Source organism: Scomber scombrus, chromosome 4, assembly GCF_963691925.1.
Source record: "Scomber scombrus chromosome 4, fScoSco1.1, whole genome shotgun sequence".
Classification (NCBI taxonomy): Eukaryota; Metazoa; Chordata; class Actinopteri; order Scombriformes; family Scombridae; genus Scomber; species Scomber scombrus.
This window is the reverse complement of record NC_084973.1, coordinates 2209071-2226930: the sequence shown is the minus strand read 5'-3', so window position 1 is coordinate 2226930 and position 17860 is coordinate 2209071. Positions and strand designations below refer to the sequence as shown.

The 17860-nt window shown below is 39.9% G+C and overlaps 1 long non-coding RNA gene across 1 annotated transcript; it reads right to left on the bottom strand.

Moving 5' to 3' along the window:
• Positions 1–3769: 3769 nt before the first annotated feature.
• On the bottom strand, positions 3770–13757 carry LOC133979769 (uncharacterized). The gene is made up of 2 exons (XR_009925074.1): positions 13625–13757; positions 3770–3887 (listed from the first exon to the last, which is right to left on the bottom strand). It is a non-coding gene; the product is annotated as an uncharacterized LOC133979769 (long non-coding RNA).
• Positions 13758–17860: the final 4103 nt, after the last annotated feature.

Below are 17860 nucleotides of genomic sequence, written 5' to 3'. Positions count from 1 at the left end.
GTCAACATCTGGTACAAACACATTGTAAATCGACAACAAACAATAGTAGAAAACACAGATGCCATATCTACCAACCAGTTCAAACTGATCAAACAAGAGCCTCAATTTTTAAAACAAAAATGAGCTTATATCATCCATTTACATCCACGCGTGAGCCTTTAGGTAGCGTAGTGAAGACATAGAGATAGATAGCCAAGTTGAATCTGTGTCATTATTGCTTTCCAAACTAATGAAAGGGTTTATTAGTCATGCATCATTTACACTACATTGATTATTCATATAGTCCCGACACGCAGGAGCAATCACAGGCTTATTTTTCAAATGAGTACAAAGGAGCGTGAAGAGCATGTGGTTGATAATAGTATTATCCAACAAGGTTGATTCAGTGAATAACAGAAAATCACAGTGTATGTTCCTGTGTGAATGGCCATTCAGTCCAACAATTTCTCTGTAGCACATAAGCCAAAGCGGAGGTAGATATTGTAAATACGAACCAATTTGTGAGGAAATGATTGCTGTTTTCCAACACATTTGATTACAAGTGCACACCAGTGGCTTTACCCCCCCTGGTTATCTCCTCACCAACCTGACAGCTCATTATGATTTTGTACATTGAGCAATTTTATGCCAAAACCAAAAAATATTTAGTGTTGCCGTCGGTGTTTTTGTTCATATTAGGAAACTCAAAACCTTATTAAAACCCAACATAATATATTTCTTCTAAATTAGGCTGATTAAAAAAAAAAAAAAAAGTTCTTGTTTGCATCACTTACTACAGGGAACTACTAGAGGAGAAACTTACTTTTTAGTTTATAAATGTGGATTGTATCGATATAACGCCTACCTATAAATGTGCTCCACATAACATTACATCAGAGATGATGTGCCCTAGCAAAGCAAAGCCATTGAAGCCTGTCGGTGTCCATATCAGTGTACAAAGTGCAACATCGCTCTCATACACTGTTTACAATCACTCTGCTCAGTATTTACTTATCGCCCAGTCAAACCGTTTGACATCGCATCCTTTTCCAGGGTGGAGTCTAAGCCAATTTTCACATTAGAGGTAATGAGACCCACAAGAGAGTGAGGGAGACTGTTCATGTATTATTAAACACCAAGTTAGTTTAATAAAGTTCTCCAGTTGTAATTATGAGTTGGATATTGTCATGTACACTTTTAACAAGTTGGAATCTGGTAGTAACGGTGATTCTGAAATGATAGGAGCACCCAAATAGAAGATGTCTAGTCAGGCAAACATGTTGAAAACACGTATTGAAAAGTGGTGCACCATAGCAAGGCAAGTTTATTTGTAGACAACAAGGCAATTTAAAGCTTTACAGAAAACATCAAATGCATCGAGACAGGATATAACCCAACATGGTGGCAGCAACCAACCATAAAGTGAAAAGGGTCAGGGTCAAGAGAAGATCTTTACTTAGACACTGTTATTTAGTGATGTGTTAAAACATTTTGGTGAATGTCTTTCAACCTGTCTGTTCTTTTGGCTTAGGTGCTGTTAAAAAAAATACAGTTGATTCCTGTTTTATGATCAAATTCCACGATGTCTACATCCCAGAAATCATACATTTCCAGGTCCATATTTATATTCTGGGGTTCAACATATGTTCACCTCAAGTTTTGGAACCATGTTTGACAATGTTTAACATAGAAATCTGACATCATAACAGTATATTAATGATATCAATATCATTATGCGGCTGCAGGTTTTCATTCCAACCAAGCAGGAGCACGCTAGGCTTGACTCATTTAATCAACTGATCTCAGTCTTTTTTGTCTTTATTGTCTTAAGATTATGTGCACTTGTCTTCTATCAGGTCTGTACTGTCTTATGGCTGAGTGCAGAGTATGAGAGACTTTGTGTCCTCTTCCTTTTATGTGTTAACTAAGGCGAAGCTGTGATTTGGCCTTTAACCTTCAAACTCAGCAGATAAAGACGCAGGTGCAGGAGCCCCTGTAGATAGAGCTATAAATGGCCAAAGGACAACTGTTGGGGTGACGTATTGGGTTGTGACGCATGTAACAAATAACCGTTCAGGCATCTCTTCAGCCTTTAATTTTCACGACAGGAATGTCATTGGTTTTGCAGGTATTTGGTTACAGTGCGATGCAGCTGGATTTGCTTCACAACATTACGTAAAAATCCATCTTGTCAGGCTCAAGCTCCCAGGAACCAGGCTTTAGCCATAGCCACCATACTATGTAATTAAAACGTCAGGTGATGCTATTGGGCCCAAATAGACTTAAATAGTGAAAGAGACTATAAATCAGTGGATATATTTTTCTGATGAACATAAACCCCATGATATGACTTGTTTGGTCCATTTGGTCTGATGTCACTTCGAAAATCCAGAAGAGCCACATGATCAGATTGTTTTATCCCCATTCGAGTTAAGAGGGCTAAACTGGAAGTAGTCACCTCAGCTAATTGAAGTCACTAATGCGCTTGCTCCATTGGCCCAGTGATACAGAAGCAAAGTAGAAGAACCTGGAAGAACATTTTTTAGCTTCTTGTGCCACTGAGCAGCTTACCTGGGAATGAATGGGGCCCCACCTCGGATGCTGTATCCAGTTCTCTTTATACGTCCATGGTCAGGCTTCAAATGATGCGCTTGTGTCAGAAACACCAGCGGTTCAATCAGCGTCTTATGAGGATTCTCGTTCAAATCCAGCTGGCTCGCAGGGTAAGACGATAAAAGACAAATGGTTCATCCAGTCACGTGACACTTGCTTGTTGACGATGCCTGTCCTCTTACAGTTCCCAAGGACAACTTCTCAGATGGTTCTGTGTAACAAACCATCTGGCATTTGATCATAAGCCAAAATATTGGACAAAGTCAAATTTTGACCTGATGATTGCTTTTTACGTAAAATCAAGGAATGACCCAAGTTTTCCTGAGGGGGGCGGGGGGGGGGGGGGGGGGTAAGAATATCCAAACCAAATCTCATGGGAATTCATTCAATAGTAACACAGTAAAACGTAATCAGAATAAGTCATGTGTTACTTATTGCATAATCCTTTTAATAATTACATTTTCCTCAAGATGCATTGCCAGCCGGGTGAGACATTAGTTGATTGCATTGTGAAATGATATTCTTTCAAGAGCTGTCTTAAATCAAGATGAGTTATCTTGATACTAATGTAGTGATCATGAACCCTCCCATTCAGTCTGCAGATATATCGTAGAATTAAATATGTTAAGACTGACAAATTGATGTTAGGATTCATGTCATTGCCATTATAAAGGAGTTTTCCCCTGTCACCTTTTTCATCAAAGTACAAGATTACTTTTTTTAGCAGATGAGCAACATGCACTAATATTTATTGTTATGTTTGAGTAAATGTATGGGTTCAAACAGCCCTCCTGCTGCTAACAGCCAACCTCTTTGTGTGTTGTAAATGAGAATCTGCTCTTCAACCTGCCAAATCAAATAAGAGCTAATGATGTCAGAGTCACCGAAATGCCTTTTGTCTGTTTGCCTATTCAGCCAACACATCAAGTGCCGATTTGCTTCAGTGCAATCATGTATCATCTAATCAGAAAATGAGTTTGGGGTTTTGTGCCCCCACGTAAGCTGAACACGGCCAAACCCCGAGAACCAGAGTTTGAAATACGTGTGAAGGATTTTGAGATGGATTAAATGAAAAGACCGGGATTAATTAAATTGATTTTGCATCATAGAAAGTGAGAGGTGATTTCCAAGATTGTCAATGTTCATTTTGCACAAATGAGAAACAAGATAAACAAGATTAAACATCATACCACCTTTATTGACCACTGGACTCATGGAAACTGTGGTATGAGTCAGTTTGAGGTAGATGTGCTGTTCACATCTGCTCCACACCGCTTCCCTCCCTCCACGGAAATCTATTCAAATGAGTGGAGAAAAACATTTATTAGTATTTCAGTAGGTGTTCAGAGGCAACTGTTTTTCATGCAGGTATAGAGTGTGGGCGTCTCTCCGCCTTTAATCCTTACTTTCAACATTTCAAAACAATCTAGTTCAATTATGGCGGGCAAAAATCTGTTCCACAGTCATAAAAATATCCATTAAGCTAATTGAAAAGCAAACGTTTTAAATGTGCAGGAAGAGAGGCATCACCTATCTTCTGCAAATATGTTTGTATATCATTACATTAATGTGTGTGTGTATGAGATCTGCCTGCTGCTATTCTGACTCCCTGCCACATTCATTCACGCCAGGCAAGCTGCAAACAAAGCCTGCTGTTATCTTTTTTTTCTGAAAAGCAAGCACTTCATAGTAGTAATTTCAATTGATTAGCCAGTATCAGTTCAGTCATGTCATTGTGTGTTTATTTTCCGGAGACCGATCTGCTCTTCCCAGCGTGAGTCTGCTGGTGACTCACCACTTGTGGGTAAAAATGCATCTCTGCAAAACGAAGAGAAACTTGTTTTGTTGCTTCACTGATGGATATGAATTTGTTTTAAAGTTCATTTTTAGACCCCAATAAATAAATAATTTACCACACTACACACATGGAATGACTCATTACGTAATTCAATACCATAGATGACCAACCCAGTCTCCTAAGGGAATGTAATCATATTTGACGACTCTACACATCACAATTTATGTCTAACAGCCAACATTTGGTGCAAATGCAGGAAGTAAAGGTGCCAGGGTCAGTGTGGTGAATGGGCATGTAGACTGTCTAACTGTCATGCAGGAGAGTTTGTGTCCTATCACAGCCGTGCAATTAATATTTGTCTTTTTTATTAACTGTAACCATGATCTTTAACCCTTGTGTTGTCCTCGAGTCAAGGAAGGAAGGGAGGAAGAAGGAAGGGAGGAAAGGAGGGAGGAAAGGAGGGAGGGAAGAAGGGAGGAAGAAGGAAGGAAAGGAGGGAGGGAGGAAGGATGGAAGGGAGGAAGAAGGAAGGAAAGGAGGGAAGGAAAGGAGGGAGGGAGGAAGGAAGGAAGGAAGGAAGGAAGGAAGGAAGGAAGGAAGGAAGGAAGGAAGGAAGGAAGGAAGGAAGGAAGGAAGGAAGGAAGGAAGGAAGGGAGGAAGAAGGAAGGAAAAGAAGGAATGAAGGATGGAGGAAAAAAGGACGGAAGGAAGGAAGGAGGAAGGGAGGAAGGAAGGAAAGAAGGACAGAGGAAAAAGTAAGGGAGGAAGGAAAGGAAGGAAGGAAGAAAGGGGGATGGAGAAAAGAGAGAAGGAGGGAGGGAGGAAGGACAGACGGAAGGAAGGAAGGGAAGGAAGGAAGGAAGGAAGGAAGGAAGGAAGGAAGGAAGGAAGGAAAGAAGGAAGGAAGGAAGGAAGGAAGGAAGGAAGGAAGGAAGGAAGGAAGGAAGGAAGGAAGGAAGGAAGGAAGGAAGGAAGGAAGGAAGGAAAAGAGGAAAGAAGGAACAGCCAAAACAGACGGGGTCAATTTGAGGTTAAAGGTTAAAGGACAATTTAACAATTTTTCATGTTGGTCTCAAAACAACAGTCAGGAGCCCAAATAAACACGGAAAAATGATGTCATCATTCCTCCTGTTTATACTGATATTAGAAGATCCCTTCATAATGCACTTAAAATGGAAGTGATGCGGGTTAAAATCTATATGCCTCCTTCAGTGCAAAACAGTGGCAGATACAGAACGTGGCTTATGACGGACCCTGATGGAAAAATCCGGAGTTTTTTAAGCTCAGATATGTATAATCATGATTATGGGGGCAAAAAATTGGTCGACAATAGGTGTGAATTTGAATATGTACTATGTCAGAATACTGAATAGTCAGATAAATGGCTACCTATACATAAAAGAGGAAATAATGCAATAATATTAAATCCAGCACTGCATAACCCTCATCGTCTGGGCATTGAGATGAAAAGGTTGATGTCAAAATTGATCTAAAAGCTAACATAAAGCTTTTGTCCAAATGAGTCAAATCAAGTACATATGTTTCAACGTTAGTCTTTTTAGTGCCGAAGTTCCTCTTTTTGTTACTATACTTCCACCACATCTCAACAGTGAATCACGAAGAGGGAATTTGATGCTAAAAAGACTGTAAATGTGTCAGATATCACTTGATATGACTAACTCACACTGATGAAGCTCAATAGAAGCTGATCATCTACTTTTAAATGACTGTGTGGACACACTCTGGATTTTGTCCTCCATCCCTTACTTTGAAAGCACATTTAAAGGAGATCTTTTAACAGTAAGTATGAACAGTAGGAATGATTACAGCAAAGGAAAACCTCTTTCACTGTTCATATGGACACCCGTAAACTGTTATAAGGGCTTTTTCAAATCAATAGCTTGTTTGATTTGGCCCAAATCAGTGTATGAGTTGCTACTTTGTTGCATTTTCCCTTTAGTTCATTTTGGTTTTACACAGCAAAACACAGGCACATTTAAATGCACTTCAGGGCAATGTCTAGAACAATGTGTTGCTTCATGTTGCGCATAGAAGACATGCTACCTTTAGCCAGCTGTAAAGGAGAAGGGAGCACATATTGAGCACATACCTGTACATAATAACCAATGACTAATGCACACAAAAGTGCAGTAGAATTTTAGTCTCTGGATTCAAACTTCACTGTCAGTGTCCAAGTATTATTTGTAATATCCAGCAGCAACAATATAAAGTCAGTAACAGAGGAGCAGTGCCTGACCTTCAGTACTGACATTGAATTAGAGCTTTGAAGCAGCAACAGTGGCATTAGTCTGAGATCAGCAAGAATAAAAAATACATGAGCTATGATGAAATCAAAATACCCACTTAGGAAGTCAAACATTGACCAAGGTTGTAAAGAACAAACTTGTAATGAAATGGAAATAAGAACGACTAACATTGAAAGGAGAGAAAAGATTTCCTATATAAAAAAAAGCAGCGTGTTAATGAAAATAGATGAAACGGCAGTCAAGCTGCTCAGTGAACAGCAACTTCAAGTTCACTTTTAATGGCCACACAGTAATAACTATCATTTGCACTTTTTTTTTTTTTACAGTTATACAATTATCGTTTGTCCTCATAATTGTGTGCTGACGTGTCATTTTTGATGCTGAAGTCGTTCCATATAGCTCGTACATGTAACGACCTCAGACAGGAAGGAGGACTCAAACGCTTAACTCGAAGGGAATTTATTAAACAAAAAACGCTCTCAAGGAGGATGATAAAGGGGAACAAAAAACGTTCACTTGGAGGACAGAATGAAACAAGGCTTCTCGGGCTGCATGACGGTGACGCTGACAGGACAAAACGAACTGACACAAGAAAAGGGAGACAAGGACTATTTGAACATGAGGTAAGGGGACACAGGTGGAACCAATCAGGGGCGGGGTTGACAATCAAAGCGGAGGGAAGGCACACAAAGGGAGGAAGTCAGGATCTGAAACAAGAGGGAAAAGGTGAGTACAAAATAAAACAGGAAGTGCATGACAGGACGGGACATGAGTGACTTGACTAAATTAAAACATAAAGGACCAACACATGACACAAGACAAGACATTAACAAATTTGACGAGACATAACAGTACACTTTTTTGTGGCACACCCCCTGTCTGCCTTCATTGAGATTCAGTAGAATGTAAACAAACATTTTCTCTCGTCCGTCTTCCTTTATACCGGCTCAAATCTGTTCCTTCTATATTTTTCATGCAAAACCGACCTTTACATATTGTGTAAAATTATGAAAAACCAGAAAATTGTGCGATCAACAACACATATCAAGTGACACAGAGATTGAAAGGTGGCTGATGGAATGCCATCCGTGGTCCAGTGGCATAAGTCATTTCCTATGGCAGTATGCTGCTTCCCACCGACAAATACCACTTCCAATGGTAGGTGCCACTTGACACTGTCACACCGGTACCACCCCCAGTTCATATGCAAATTTCATATCGGTGACCTCCTTTTGCCAGTTTAGTATGTTCTATTAGTATTTTTATTGACAACGTTGTAGCACATCAATGTAATGCATCTGAAATAAGAGAAAGTTGAGCTATGTAGTTTCTGTTGTTGGATTATATGCTTTTGAAAAATGGTGATTATAAAGTCATTTCCTATGTCTTTGGCAATTAAGTAAAACGTGCCACTGTTTCAAAGGTGGTATGTCGGTAAGAAACAGTAAATGATTGATAGCAACAAGTTACTCAAACATTCACGTTGAAAAAATAAATAATATGCCTGGCTGACATTCCAATGAAATAATCTAAATGATTCATAAATTCAAATATTTCATTGTCTGTTAAGTTTGGTGTCTCTAGCCTTCTTTTATCAATGAATCAGACTTGCTACGGTTGCTAGGATACCATAGCCATGTTAGCATAGGCTAGCTCTAATATAAACTTTTGCTTAACCACTAAGGATATATGACATGACTTTACAATCACTGTTTCAAAAGCATAATAATCCAACAACAGAAAATACATGAATTGAGTAATGTAGCCTATCAGTCAGGAATTAGCCTGTTAATCAAAATGCGATGACAGGTGAGGGGTTGTTTGCTCATGTTGCCAGGCAACTGTTTGATCTGATGAATAAATTATACTGAAGGATTTGTGTTCCAAACATTAACTTTGATGCTTATTCATTCATAAATATGTATTGGTATTGAAAAGCACTTATGATCTGAAAGCAAGTTTTTGGGGCTTCAACCATGTCTAAAATCTTCAGTCTTCTGACTAAATTGTGTCAAAAGTATAGCATGCTTCTTCTCTTTTTAATAGTAATACAGTTTTTCCCAGCAAGCTTCATCATGCTTCACTCTTTAACGTTTTGACACATTCACAGCAGGAAGATGAAATGATCTAATCAAATTTACTGTTGGCAACAGACCAACTGTACTGGATAAACGGAGGGTTGAGCACCTTGCTAAAGGGCACCTTACTAGCACTTGATGAAAAATGGAAGAGTGTTACTCATTCACCATCTCCACCCACATTCTATGAGTCTGTCCAGTAGTTTTCCAGTTGTGCTTCATTTGCAGTATGAGAAAAGTATTGACATGTAACAACATCAAAGACACACAAAAGAGCTGACTCTGTTTCAAGAAGTAATTTGAACAATTCAATCATTTTACTCCATTACGTAAATTGCTTTAATCTTGTATTAGTCAAGTTTGAGTATCAGTGTAGGTGCTGATGCAGTGATGCAGGCACCACTGAAGGCTCATGAAGATTTAAAAAACAGGGGGATGTGAAAAGTCAGATGCAACAATTTTGCTGTACAGATTATTACTTATACTTTACTAATATATTACTTATATTACTCTTGAGGTTGAGCACATTACATGGTACAAAAGGAGGGAAAAGCATGAGACTTGTCAGGCATGCGTGTGCATTTGATTATGTTCTAAACACTAAACATTTAATGATGACTTGATGATGAGCATTGCCACTAAAGCCAGCACCTAATTGTCTTTCAGAGGTCAGGAAGGACAGACAGTGCCGAGGCACCTAAGCTCCATCATTTTTGAAGTCCCCCCCTAGATTTTGGAAATAATAAAAGTAAAGATATATTTGATCAGATGATGTTGTATCCTGATATGTATGAGATCAGATGTCTGACTGTTAAACTAATAAGAAATATAAAAATCCTTCCATGCTCTCCCATAGAGTTAAGATGCTTTGAACTAAATGCAACATCAGCATGACAATGTTATGATGCTGATATAATGTTACCATGGTCACCATTCATCTAAGCACATTAATATTTGCTAAAAAAAAAAAAAAAAGAAAAGAAAAGAAATCAAGTCAATGAATAAAAATAAATAATATTTATATAATAAATACATAATATATAAATATATAATAATATTAATACCTAATATTTTCAATACAGTTCTAATATACCAAGTCAACCTGTGTTTGATTGGAAATATTGAAATAAATAAGAAAACGATCTGTACTGCAACAGTTATAAAACATCTTCATTAGTGAGATCCGTGCACTTTTATCCAGAGGTAACAGAGGACTGTTGGGGGCAAATGGAAAATATGAAATGTCTCATTGATATATGGGCAGAGGACATGTTGCCAAGCTCATTTCCTGGCTATAGTGGCCAACAGCTGCACTTTTATGATTGAATTTAATGCAAATGTTACAACAAATCAGTATAACTGTAAACAGCTGTAAAGGCAGAGCTTCTGAGTGAGGGAGGAAGGGGACAATCAAACTCAAGTTCAAACTAGAGAGAAAATCTAATCCAGTGTGTAAACAGTCTTATTTGAATGGGATTTACTGTATTTCCTTAGATGTCAGGTGTGTTTAACATAGCATAAGCTGATGGTGATTTTTAATCATTTACACAGTTCATATGTGCAGGATTTTTCTCCCACCTTCCCAGTATTAACAGTGTTATTAAAAACGTTTTGGTCCTACTATCATTTACAGTTAGTCCACTCCACTAAGATATGTGGTCACAGTTACACAAAAAGGAACCCTGAATCCAAACAGCAGGATGGAAGGGAGAAAATAGTTTATGGAATTATGAAGGTGAAATGAGGGTGACGGTGGAAAAGGGACTGGGGTGGAGATGTGATGTAGGAGTCTGTGGTTGGAGAGCTGCTGGCAGACTAGTAGTTTGGTGTCATATTCTCATCTATTATGAACCACCTTCTCTAATTATAGTTGAAATGCTAGGGAGACCATGAATTCAGGTACCAAAGACCACTGCAAATATTTCCATCTCCTCCTGGATAATAATTCCTGTGGTTTCATGTTTCAGCGTTTCAGAAAAAACAGTCAAATAAATTGACTGTTTGATAAACTTCACCCCTCGAAAAGTCGTTGCCAAACCATAGTTTATTAACCGTGTCACAGCATGGCTTTGGATTTCTGAAGCAGTGTGCATGAGACTGTAGTGAGAGTGATACTGGGCATCATAGTAGTTTAGAGGCTGGAGTCTTTTAAGCCTTTCCAAAACCAAAAATAAAAGGGCATAAGTGGAAATAATGTAGCCTTTAAGAACTGTGTGTCAGTTCCCTCGGACCTAATGTAACGTAACATAATTAGATTAGTACATTACTTTGTGAGTTTACAGGTTGAAAAAAAAAAACCCTGCTCATCACACACATCAACTATGGATTTTTCCAATGTGTGGAAGCTGGTTCTGTATGCTTCTATGTCAGAATCTAGGGATCATTAGCATTTCTATCCTGATCTTTATTGGATGTGGAAGTTCACATTCCAGCAACCCCACATTCATTATCAGAGATAGCATTACATTCGCCAAACACACTTTTTAGTCCTCATCCTACATCCCTGTTCTCTTGTTAAGTTAAAAGTAAAACCATTTTTAGAAGTAAGAACAATAAAAGCTCCTGTCTTTACTGTCAAAGTATGTAAGCTAGGTGAGAACAATACAAGAACAATGCAATATTATGTGCTTCCCTATCCAATGTGTATCTAAGACTGCTTTAGCAGGAGACATTAAAAAGTCAGTCAAAAACAGCTAATGTAGCCAAGCTACTATGTTCCCACAGCCCTATGTTCCCACAGCCCTATGTTCCCACAGCCCTATGTTCCCTCAGCCCTATGTTCCCACAGCCCTATGTTCCCTTAGCTCTATGTTCCCTCAGCCCTATGTTCCCACAGCCCTATGTTCCCTCAGCCCTATGTTCCCTCAGCCCTATGTTCCCTCAGCCCTATGTTCCCACAGCCCTATGTTCCCTCAGCCCTATGTTCCCTCAGCCCTATGTTCCCACAGCCCTATGTTCCCACAGCCCTATGTTCCCTCAGCCCTATGTTCCCACAGCCCTATGTTCCCACAGCCCTATGTTCCTTCAGCCCTATGTTCCCACAGCCCTATGTTCCCTCAGCCCTATGTTCCCACAGCCCTATGTTCCCTCAGCCCTATGTTCCCACAGCCCTATGTTCCTTCAGCCCTATGTTCCCACAGCCCTATGTTCCCTCAGCCCTATGTTCCCTTAGCTCTATGTTCCCTCAGCCCTATGTTCCCACAGCCCTATGTTCCCTCAGCCCTATGTTCCCTCAGCCCTATGTTCCCTCAGTTTAATAATAAAATTAATGTCACCTGTCTTTCAAGCATTTTCATAGATGAAAAAACGAGTAAAGGGGGGGGGGGGGCAACAACACGTTATGTGCATTAGGGAATGGCCGTACCTGTGCTGTGGGAACAAAGGGCTAAGGGAACATAGGGATGACCCCACGTTGGTATGTAATCAATTGTCTAACTAGCTACAGCTGGATGAAATATGCTAGCCACAGTTGACGTTTTAAACAAATTCAACGAACACCAGTTTGAAATGAGAAGCCTGCATTTGTCTGAAATTAAGGACCGTTAAGTTGTAAATCTGCAAGTAAGCTTTAGTGTGTCAATGGAAGGCTTGATAGGTGTAGCATGACTATGAAGCGGCTGGTGTTAGCGAAAAGTCAATAAAAGCTAGCGGAACACAAGCCAAGCTAAGTGGGAGAGGTGTTCTGCTCCCTATAGAGCATCTGTCTGACTCCTGTTCTTAGTTTAGCTAGTGCATTATGGCCTCAGAAGCCCTGGAGTCCAAAAAAATGAACCCTGAATCTGTGTACGTCCACTTTGTTACAACTAACAGAAAACGAAATTCAGAAGCTTTCCCCTCAAAGCGTGCCAAGTCTCTGTGGTGACCGGTCACACTTGCTTAAACTCAGCCTGAAACAGATCTGGAGGGCAGAGCAGCCACTTTCCTCTTTATTTCTCATCAGTGCTGAATGGAATGTACCACGCTGTGACAAACCACATAACTATCACCTCCAGTGATATTATCATGGTGGGGTTTACTTTCCATGGCATTAACCGCACCGGGGATCATCACTACAAGGGGCTGCTGGTTTTCCTATTACAAAGAGCACTGGACAGTGAACAACAACCACACGCACGCACAAGCCACCCCCAACTGGAGATGTCACCAAAGCACTGCCAGTCATTATCAGTCAGCTTGCTGAAAGTTAATTGCCACAGCTCTGCAGGCTACTGCTTAATGAGAGGCTCACATGGAGCTTGAGGTCAGCTGACCAGGTGGAGGTAAGGCTTATTACTCACTGATGGGGACAGCAGGGTGTAGGTTCATGCATTTTTTAACAGACATACTGTAAATGTGTCAGAACATAACTGTGATGTGTGTTGCATGTGTTTATGTGTAGGAGGGACATCCTATAGGAGCTGCATAGATGGCAGAAATCATTTGTTCAAATTATCCATGTGTATTCAGTGTTCAAGGACAAGGACATGGACATATTTTCTATGCTATGATGGGATTTTATTCACTGCACTTAAGTGCTCTGGGGGTATGAGCAGTTAGACAAAGGTGTATACAAATTCCAGTTTAGCCATATTATTTGGAGGTGAATCTGAAAGTGAGTATATGTCATTTATCCTTCAGAATTTTACTGCCCAGATGGGATACATAACTAGTCAACATGTGCTGGTGTGTGTTGATGGAGATTTATTTGTATGTGAGTGAGAATATGGCACTGTAGAGCATATATTAATATACTTTCCATTACCGGAAGAGTTCCACATGACGGACCCTTTCAGAATCATTTATGCTTTTACTGTTTTTTAGTCTGTATTGATTTTTCTTCAAATAAACGTCAAAAGTAAGCAAGATTTTCATACACAGTTTTTAATTTTGAGCTGTACACACATGCTTACCTCCGGCATCGGCTCTGAATTTGGCTGGCACAGTTTTGACAAAGCGCTAGACAATCTCTCCTTGAAAGATTGTACAGTCAGTATCACCTGGATTAGTTATTCCATACAATATAAGCTTGTTGCTGTCAGCCAGTCTTTCTCTCTCCCCCCTGGTTTCCAACTTTTTGGTTTATTTGCTTTGGTTGCATTTGCTTTTTAGTCAATATTCTCTTAAAGGTGCAGTGTGTAGAAGTTAGTGGCATCTACTGTTGAGACTGAGTACACCTTACCTCACCGCACCCTACCTGCAAGCAAATGTGAAGGGCCCTCTCTTAAGCCAGTGTATGGTTTGTGTCCATTCTGGGCTAATGTAGAAACATGGTGGTGGAAGAGGACCCGCTCCCTTCGCAGATACAAATGGCTCATTCTAAGGTAAGGAACACACATTTTTATTTTCATGGGATTATACACTAATTAAAAAATACTTCTTCTGCCATTCCACTAGATGTCACTAAATTCCACACACTGCTCATTTAAAATAAAAAAAAAACTACTATCACTACTATCAATACATTTTCACACATTTGTAGAACTAGCATACTTAGGTAACTTTTGCAGTGTATTAGCATAACTAGCTTAATAACATTAAGTTATCCGCATTTCATTTACTAAAGACATCTTAATTATTCACAGTACCTGGAATTTTCATGTTTCCCCATTATCCACACCAGTGCACTGTACTGTATCACTACATATACAGTAAAGACACGGACAGAACAGAGTCATCAACTGTAGTCCACAACACAAACTTGGTCACAACAGTCTGCAAGACCATGGGACTTCAGCCAACATACCCACACCCCAGAGTTGTATTAAATTGATGTGAATTTGCAATTCAGAAATGATCTGGTGTATCCTCAATATTTTAACTTGTGCAGGAACCTCTTTCAGGGTCTGACTCTGGTTCACATATAGTTGCAGTTGCCTCATCAGTACACAGACACTTTTTTCAGACCACAAGGAATTGTATTAACGTATTAAAAAGGGATCAAACATGTCGCTTTTAGCCAATTTTGGCAGAACTTGGAAAGCTCATCCATAAGCCCTTCCAAGTGTCTTTCTAAAAATGAACGTGTCTTTTTTTTGGCAGTGCACTTCTCATGAGAAGGTCATATAGGCCATGAAACGAGGTGACTGTTAATTACATCTGCTCTCACCCAAGGCAAGGAAATGTCAATGTAATTGACTTGAGGTCCAGAGGCTAACATGAGCTGAGTGATGGAGACTCAGAGCTTATCCATATCAAAACCGTATAGAAATGCAGCAGCACAAAGCTTAACAACACTTGGCACTTGTGTGACTGACGATGGATTTGGATGCTGAGTCTGTGGGCTGACTTGATGCACTATCCATCCCTGCAAGTCATTTAATTCAGTTCAAAGGGAAACTGGATTGAGTGTTTCAAATTGTGTGTGTGCCGTGGTCTTAAGCATACTGTTTGTTCCAAGAAAGTCTTTGAGCGCAAGTCAGGATAGTAATTAGGAAAAGTCTCACATAGCTAAATGATACATTTCAGAACAGAGTAAAATGTAAAGACACTGAAAGGGAAACACCTATTGTTCACTTTAGATAAAAATCATTTGGAAGCTCTTCACCCAGAAATCTACATTTTCTCAAAAAGTGAATGTGTTTTAATGAATTTATCTTGTTTTCAATGCAAAACCGATGAAACCAAATCGGTAGAGGAATTATCTCGCACACTTCACACAAAGCTAAAAAGAAAAAAACAGTGAGCTGGACTGATGGCCTTGAGGACCACTTTATTGAACGCTCCATCTCTCAAACCGCAGTTCATCGGGAGGAGCAGCACAAGTCTGTACTGCAGTCAAGGACAGACTCACACAGTTCAATTAAAATTTCATGTATTGACCTTTTTCACTGCCAACATTTTCTCATAGAGCTAATAACATTAATTGTGACTCAGTTCCATTTAGGTGCACCACTAAGCCTACTAATGAGCCAACATGCACATAAACTGTGCCTGTGAAGTAGAGCACTTACAGTAACTGTGCTATATGAATAAAGTTAATTATTAAATTATGATATCGAACTGGAAAGGAGCCCATATTAATGTTATTAGTTACATCAGTGTTTTTTAGTCAAATATCTGTTGAAAAAGGTGTGCAATTTTATCACATCATTAAAAAGTGATTTGCATAAGAAGGTAAGTAAAATATCTCCCCTCATTAGCAAAATTCTTTGACTAAATTTGAGTCTTCAATTCAAACCAACCACAGTGCCAGCATTCAGATTTTGAAAGATGCACAGATAACATGTAATGACTTGCAAAAGTGAAAATAAAGAATGTTGCAGTGCAGTCCTCTTGATTGTCTTACTCTCTTTTGATTGCGTCATTGTATCTAACAGCTAGGCTCGGCTATGAAGAACCGAGAGGCGATAATTGGAGTCCAATTACAACTGAGGCTGAATGAGCTGACAGCCAGCCTTAACATATATCATTATTAGTTTCGCATGCATCTTCAGCCCAGCACTCGTCCATCTCGTCAGAACAGAGATTGATCTCTTTGGCATTCAGCTCCTTTGCAAATGCGGTCATTTTATTCTCCGATATAAACAAACAAATACACATCAATAGATGATTGTGATTTTGGTTTACTGTTTGTAGTTTTAGGATTGAGGTACTGTAAGTTTCTACATATAACACCAGAACAACTGAGACTGGAGAGAAGAGATTCGGGATATATGTTAATGGAGAGTTAGCTAATGAGAAATACAAGTTCAGAGACACCCTGTTCTAATCACATTAATTAACTGACACCGATGATGAGCAGCTAAGGTTTCATTGCAAATTTTCCAGATCTTTTAATGACGTATCAATACCTGTCTGATAAGACTTCCGACTAATATCTTTATCCACAATAATGTCAGCTTAAATAATTTTGGTTAGATACATGAACACAAGCAGGGACACAATTATATGGTGCTACATCATAAGAGACAAAAATGACTTCATTAATTTCATGGTGTGAGGCCAATATCTCGCCTATAACTGAGTCAGCGGACATGATGGGACTATATGCCAAGTCTTGGTGCCAAGAGTATTCCAGTAAAATATGAGGAGTCCCAGACACAGGAAGCAACCTAGTGTCACACCAAAGCACATAAGCATTGGAAAGCCTCAACTGGGCATGAAAAGTACACACACGTATAAAGTGCCAGCAGGGGGAAACGGTTTTTACTTCATTTCGAACTTTAGTTCATATTACTGTATTTGCTGTCTCCAGGCAGCATCCACTGAATAAAGCACTAGCCCTCTCCTCACAATCAAGTCTTGGTCATGACAGACTGTGTTTGGGTCCCTCAGGTCTATGTCATTGCACCTGTATACCAGTATGAATCCTATCAAAAACTGTATAATGTCCTCTTACTTATTACCCACCGTTTTGATTTTTTTGAGTTAACACATGAGTAGAAGGGACACCCTCACTGGCTGTGCCCGGTGCCTGAGGCAGGGACGAATTAAAATAGCACTGGCAGACCGCTTCTTCTGCAATGATGGCACGAAATTACCACTTGGAGAGATTTGACATGGGGTTGTCCGGATCCTGGTCCTTCATGTACTGTTGAGAATCCTACAAGTGGTTAGGACACTACAGGAGAGAAGAGAGCTGCCATGTTGCTGCTAGTGACCCCCATCCATTGTCCTCTTTTTCCATCCATCATTCAGCTTTTGCCAGGGCAAGCAGGGAGAGTGGTTGTGTGCCCACCTCAGGGAACTGCAGGACTTACATGCTGCTCTGTGGGGTTCAACGAGAAAGACAACACAGACGATGTACCTTATGAGCCTCTGGAGAGGACCAGTCCTGATTTAACGAAGGGTCCCTACCATCCGGAACTTACAGTATATGTTTCCTCGAAAGGCTTGGAAAGGCTTAAAAGGCTTGAGGTTTCGTGGCGAGATCCTGAACCTCCTACTCACTCCATGCTATATTTCACCTAGGTGGTCACCACTCTGACCCTATCTCGCCCTCTCCTAGTGCTCAACAACCTGAAGAAGCAGGTGAGGTTTTCCTCAGGCTGTCCTCAGAAGACTCATTCCCCCATCCAGGCATTAAATGCGTGATACATCCTCAACACAGAGCCAGAGTTGGGCTATCTCTCCATTCCCCCACAGGACGAGTCTGTATGATTGTTTTCAGTCACTCATCAGCATTTGTGGCCAAATCGGAATGTCCA